At 47.7% G+C, this 7,106-nt stretch overlaps 1 protein-coding gene across 1 annotated transcript in view; it reads left to right on the top strand.

Annotated features, from left to right (window-relative positions):
• Positions 1 to 6,851, top strand: part of zzef1 (zinc finger, ZZ-type with EF hand domain 1) — a gene marked incomplete at its 5' end in the record, with an annotated part of 43,008 nt that extends 36,157 nt beyond the window's left edge. Inside the window, one exon of the mRNA XM_031572735.2 lies at positions 6,836 to 6,851. The remainder of the gene's footprint in view (positions 1 to 6,835) is intronic.
• Between the last annotated feature and the right edge of the window lie 255 nt (positions 6,852 to 7,106).

Raw genomic sequence — 7,106 nt, forward strand, 5'->3', positions numbered from 1 at the left:
ATATGGCAGTATATACTGTACATCCAACTGTAGCATTTCATTAGATTCCCATGATAATATCTGGATTAGCATAACATGTAGCATAGTGTGCTGGGGTGGAAGGGGAGAGTGAATGGTGGCCTCGCGTTGACGTTGACAAAAGCACATTTGGTCTCAATGACTAAGAATCTGAAATGGCCATCGGGACGCATCTCACTCTGTGTCTCACCCTCAAGAATAGCAGTGGAGCTGTGATGACCATCAACAAGGTGGGGGAGATGGTGGATTGCTAACACACTCAAAGGGAGAAATGGTGCTTTGTAACTGGTGTTGATTCATGCATGAAATTGTGTTTCGCCAACTCTTTGGTAACACTGGTACATTGAATCATATTTTTTTCACACAACAGATGATTCAGTTTTCTTAGCACAAAATATCATGTACACTACCACAACGGGTTGCATAATGGGCCAGTGATGCCATGGGAGGTACAGTACCAGTCAAAAGTTTGGACACACCTTCTCATTTTTTGAGAAGTTTTTTCTTTACTTCTATTATTTTCTACATGGTAGATACAACTTTTTTTGTTTAGTACATCACTCCATATGTGTTCTTTTGTAGTTAAATGTCTTCAGTATTAATCTACAATGTAGAAAATAATAAAACTAAAGAAAACACTTTTGACTGGTACTGTATGTTATGGAGCCCATTTGGAAGGGGTGGTGCACCCTATTTTGCATGAGGCGTCTGTTTTGCATGTGTTCTTAAAGGTGAGTCTAAAAATGACACTTTTCAGCAAAGTCAGTGAAATTCTCCTCTCGTTCTTCTAGCTGTATGTCCAGCATGTGCTCTCAAAAGGTTCCAGCTCGTGCACAGTCCTGGCTATGTCAATAGGAAATGCACAGAGAGGCCTGGAACGAGCCCTATGGGGTTCCAGCCAATTAACATGCTGCTTTAGGGGCGGCACAGAAGGGAGATTTGTAATTTGACTGGATGATGAGCTCGAATATCAACAACCTGACCCCAGAATTCAAAGACTTGCTCCCGTAACTCTGGGGCCTATGTGTGTGTGATCTCACTGATGGTCATTCTCATAGCCCTGGTGCCAGGGAGAGAGCCATAGGGAGAGCCAATTTCCACAACAGCTGACACCCAGCGTGAGGTACAGGTAAGGTGCGGTTTGTTCCTATCCAGTCGCTGTGTGTGTTTGCGACTCTCGCCCGCCCCAGAGCTGTAGCTCGATGGCTCCCTACCCGTCCTCAGCGCTTCTTCGGCTTCTTCTGAGGAGGGATGGGCCATCTGTTGCATTCTCCCGCAGTCATCCCCGACCCCCCCTCCCTCCCATTTCAAACGACTCCTGCCTTTTATAAATCAGTCTCCCCCACCCCCGTGCGCTTTTGTCTTGGCAGAGCCCTCGTCTGCACTTTGAATTAAACTCATTCTTCACCCGCTCAATGGTTGTGTGCTGCTTTACCTCAGGTGATCTCTCGTTCTCTCTCTCTCTCTCTCTCTCTCTCTCTCTCTCTCTCTCTCTCTCTCTCTCTCTCCACCTCCCTCTCTCTATCCCCCCTCCTTTCCTTATCTCTATTTCTCCTTCTCTCTAACTCTGTAACTCTGCCTTTCCACTGCCTGTCTCTACCTTCTGTCATTCTGTCTCTGTCCTACTCTCTCAGTGTTCCCCCATTCACTACTTCCCCCATCTCCTTCCCTGCCTCTCCTCCTTCCTCTCTCTCTCTCTCTCTCTCTCTTTGTGTCAGCCCACACCAGTGGTAGTCTGCAGGGGGCGAGCGCGGGGGAGAGAGCGACTCCTTGTGTGATCAGCAGTGCAGAGGCTGATGATTGCGCTGATGATGGCGAGTGGTAATAAAATCGAGGCGAGGGGGGGGGGGGGGGAATTATTCGATAAAGGGAGAGATGATTCAGAGTTGAGCCACCCCTCCTCTCTCTCTCTCTCTCTCTCTCTCTCTCTGCAGCCCCCTCACTGCAGTGAGTCAGCCACCAGCTCCCTCTCCTCACCACCAACCCCAGCTGCACCACACCCCTCACTCACTCACTCAATCCCCCCCCCCCCCCCCCCCAGCCAAGGTGAGCCTTGCCACATGGAGAGTCGTGGGTACCGCGGGAGGAATGATGTCATCAGAGCGAGACGTGAGCCGGTGGGTTAAGCGAATTATAAATAACCTGTGACACTGTGATGGTGCGAAGCCCATTTCGGTCACCCACGCTCGAGCAGATAATGCATCAGAGAGAGGGACGAGGGAAATTACACGAGCAGCAGGCAGTAACTGCTGGCCCAGGGACCAGAAAGAGAGAAAGAAAGAAAGAGAGAGAGAGAGAGAGACGGGTTAGGTCCAGTCGCAGCTGCAGTGCTGCAAGCCAAACGCATTCTTTTTCTCAAGCAAACTTAAGAAGTTTTACTTAGTATTGCACTGCAGTATTGAGCAAGTAGGCCCACTGTAGCCTTCCACAAAAGGTTAAGCTTCAGGGCTTTAGATTTACTTGGTGTGTGGTGGTAAAACAAGTGAAAAGCGTATCGCTCTTCGAGTGAAAAATGTAAGCTATGATAATAAAGCGGTGACTGGGTGACCAAAATGCAGTAGAGACACCGGTATCATGTTGAATTCATACTTGGCATCATGTGTAAGTGTGGCATTGACAGTCCCTGGCTTAGAGTGTCTGTTGATAGGAGCCACTCTGTGTCCTCCTGGAAAAGGTCCTAAGGAGATTACGCGGGAGATTCTCAGGCTGTACTTAAGATATAAGAGGTGACCGGGAAAGCCCTCTCGCTAAACTTCTCCTGGCTTCTCTTTTTAGAGGAATTCTGCATTTGTTTTGCGTTGCGTTGCGTTGTGTTGCGTTGCGTTGCGTTGCGTTGTCTGCCAGTTTGTTACATAACTGTGATGTGAGTGCCCACAGACAGACAACAGCAGGGTTGGGTGATTCTCTACTCTCTCTCTCTTCTTCTCTCTCTTTATCTCTCTCTCTGTCTGTCTTTCCATCTTTTCCCCTCTCTCCTCTTCCCTCTCTCTTAGTTTTTTTTTCTCTCTCTCTCTCTCTCTCTTTCTGGTTTTACATGATTAGTGATTTATGACTGAGTGGATATTTATGAGCAAAGAGGACATCAGACCCCTTAGTAATGTATTTATGGAGGTCAGTTGGCTGATGAGTTTTGAGATTAGTTTATATAATGCTACCTGTATTCTGGAATGCAAATAGTGTCTGAAAATGGAATTAAGAGGGGGGACACTGTGGCGCAAGCCAATAAGCCCCCCATTTATGGGCTACAATGCCCGCGGGGACACGGGTTCGATTCCGGCCTGCTGTCGTTTCCCGATTGCTCCCCACCTCTTCACTCCTCCTCACTTCCTGTCCAAAATACTTCACTGTCCTATCCAAATAAAGGCTAAAAAGCCCATAAATAAAAATCTTTAAAAAAAAAAAAATTAAGAGATGACGTTTCCATACACAACAAACCAATAGATGAAAGCAGAGGAAACAATCTCCCCTTTGTCACATCGACCTTTTGTATACCGGTAAGTGGATTTTGCCCTTTTTGGAATCTCAGATTTTTTGCTTTTATTATGACCTCCACTGTTTATTGTCCAGTCTCTTGTTTTTGGCAAAAGTCAAAAAGAGTTTGCAGATATTTGTAGAGAAAAAAAAAAAACAACCACTGCAACGTCCCTCTTTGTCGCCTAAATGAACTGGGAATACTGAACAAACTGAGTTCTCCACCAATTCTGTTACGTCACACATAACAGGAGTTGCTCCAGGGGTCTGTCATGGCACCCCTAGTGAGCTGCCCCTCCATCAGTCTAGAAGCATATGGCATATGAGTTATGTGACAAGAGACATACCTAAACAGATACACAGAGCTTATTTACCCTCCCATTCGCTCTCTCTCTCTCTTTCCCCAGCCTTGCACTTCTCCTCATTCCTCCTCTCTTTCTGTCCCCTCTACGCCAGTAGGACTCCAAGGGTTGGGCCGAAGACTTGATTGCCTTGTCAGCCTTCCTCGCGGGAGCAGGAGCGGGAGCGGGTCGAAATGAGATTGGGCTGGCGGCGTGTGTGATTCGCCTTCAACACAAAGTTAAAATGGGTGTCACTGGAGCACTGTCTCTCAGACCTGAGCTGAGATGATTTGAATTATAACGCTCTCGCTGCCACCCCTTTTGGTCTCTTATGAACTGTTTCGGGATGTAATACGTTTATCTTTGAGGAAGATGTCATTTCCAAAAACAGTTTTTGCTCATTTCATTTCAGGGACAGGAAAACTGTGAACGCCATACAACAATGTACAAAGCAAATGATGCCACAAAAATGGTTTCATTTTGACCTCACGAGTCACATTTATGTACGTGAACACCTTTCAAAACCCAAGTTGATCTTAGCTTCCTTGGAACACAGGTCCCTCTTGTGTCGCGACTCGCGAGTGACTTTATCTTCATGTGATGTCAAAAATGTAATCCTCATTAGAGAAATCAAATCTTCCGTCGCTGTCCTTTGCGAGAGACTATTATGGTCCATCTGTTTCTCGTTGGTGTGTCCGCCTCTCTGATATCTGTCCTTACTTCATTAACCAGGATGGCCTGTCGTCATAATGAGCCCTACTTCCTGGTGTGCGCTTCGGGATAGGAAGGGCAGCGCAGGGCCACGTCCCACGAGGTCCGGCTGATAATTGGAGAGATTAAATAACCTGTAAGCACAGGGTGCACTTGACCCGTCAACCCAGATTTAATAACACCATGGGAGGACACGTTTGATTGCTCAGGGGGCCACTCTGGTAACAGCCCGTCCCTCATGTTTAATTCCTCTCTATGAATTATTCCGCTATTGTATTGGACAAGGCGAGGGGGGAGCATGGAGCTGGAGTGTTGGCCGTGCTCCTGTCGGTCCTCGTCTTCGGGGTCCCCGCGGTGCTGGTTAGTGCACCGCTGGCCCGCTGGTGCCGGAGACTCAATGGAGTGTGCCACTGAAACACTTGGAGGGTGCCACTTAGCCAGACGAGCGTAGAGAGAACCCCCCCCCCCCCCCATCGAAGGTGCCTGTACTTAAGTGCAACACAGTTTAACGTAGATCTCTCCATTTTTTTTCTCACGTCTACTGTAGTCATATATAAATAACAGACAGCCTGACTGAAAATGGCAGGTTGATATATGGTGTGTTGAAAAAGTCGAACTAGAGTGGTAGAGTGATACTTGATAGTATTCATCTTCCTTGACATCTCATATTTCTTTGCTTAGTTCTCTGACAGACCTGGCGAGGCACACTGGAAGTTTCAGTCTGCGTGCTTTTTTACTTTTTACGTGCTTTACTCACCCACTCCCTCTCCGGTTCTCCCCGTCCTCCTCCTCCTTCCTCCTCCCTCCTCCTCCTCCTTCCTCCTCCGTGTCTGGGGGTTTGTTGCTCTGAGGCTGGATGTTGTAGGAGGCTGGCTGGCGGCGCTGTTGCTGGCGACGCGGGGAGGGTGAGCAAATCTCTCCCCACCCTGACCTGTGTCCCTCTCTGCTGCCTACAGACCTCCTGTGGCTCCAGGTAAAACCTGTGGAACAAAGCCTGCTTCTCTCTCTCTCTCGCTCTCTCTCTCACACACACACACACACACACACACACACAGACATCTCTCTCCCTTCCTTAGTCCTGCTCTATCTTTCCTTTGCTCTCTCTCTCTCTCCTCCCACGTTCTCTCATGCACTTGCCTGATTGATTCAGACTCTCAGAAATACACACTCGTTCCCTCAATGCACGTACACTGCTGAATTCACGTCAGTGCACTTCAATAAAGAAAGACTCACCTCTGAAGCCAGTTCATTTACACTTGGCTGAATTGACTCACACCATCAGTCATGTGTTCTAATTTTTTCCCTCAAAACTACAGGAAAGCGACCACCACTGTTACTTTAGTGTGAGGGTAAAGGGGAGATGGGGGAGCTTTGGGAGCTGTGTGTTTTGAAGAGCTTAAAAAATCGAATTTCAATTTATACCTTTAGCACTAGTTACTCACTGACATAGAGGAGGCTCATATTAAGTCTATTTGTTGTACCATTTGTTTCACAAATCGCATGCACAATATCAGCATCTAGAGGTAATGACTGTATCTAGATGGGTTCTGTATACAACACAACAACTGCAGCCCTGAAAGAAATTACCTGGGCAACATTTTCTGTCTCAGGAAGGAGTCTTATTATCTCCACTGGCAGTCTTATTAGGAGATCAATCTTTATTGTTTTTCACCCTGAACTGATTAGATTACAGTCGCAATCTTCCCTTGCTTACCACCTCTGTTGCAAAAAAAGCTCTTGCTATTAAAAGAGACTTTTACCAAGGTACCCTGAAAGTGGAACATGTTGCCGTTATTTGCGTGCCTTCCTCTCTTGCATGTCTTTGCTCTCTTAGACTTCCCCCGTTGTTCTGCCACCCTACCTTGAATGGCAGAGGTTTGGCAATAATGCGTGCCTAATGCACCGCTGTTGTCTGAAGTTGGTGTCTAGAGGCTAAGATGAGGACATTAAATAGGGGGGGGGGGGCAGAGAATGTGTGTTTGTATCTGTGTGTGTGTGTGTGTGTGTGTGTGTGTGTGTGTGTGTGTGTGTGCCTATGTGTGCATGTATGTGTGTGCCTGTGTGTGCATGTGTGTGTGTGTGTGTGTGTGTGTGTGTGTGTGTGTGTGTGTGTGTGTGTGTGTGTGTGTGTGTGTGTGTGTGTGTGTGTGTGTGTGTAGTGCAGTGAGGAACTGGAGCCCCTGCAAAGTCAAACCTAAAGGTGCTGCTGCAGTCGCTGGCCTCTAGGCCGAGGCCTGGAATAATACACATCAGCAGCGCAGAGAGAGAGAGAGAGAGAGGGAGAGAGGGAGAAGGAGAGAGAGAGAGAGAGAGAGAGAGAGAATGAAATAAAGGAGATGGGGTCTGAGATGAGAGCCGGAGCAGCATGCGGCACGTCTCGGGGTCTCGCCAGGCTGCTTTTACAGCACACTCCCACTGCAAGTCATGATTCTTATTAACGTAATTGGTTTGTGTGGCGGCGATGACCTTGAGTCTGTCTCTCTCTCTCTGTCTCTCCCTGTCTTATTTCTCCCTCTCCCATTCTCTCTCTCTCCGTCTCTCTCCCTATCACTCTCCCTCTCCCTC

The sequence above is a fragment of the Clupea harengus genome, chromosome 8 (assembly GCF_900700415.2).
Source record: "Clupea harengus chromosome 8, Ch_v2.0.2, whole genome shotgun sequence".
NCBI classification, from domain to species: Eukaryota; Metazoa; Chordata; class Actinopteri; order Clupeiformes; family Clupeidae; genus Clupea; species Clupea harengus.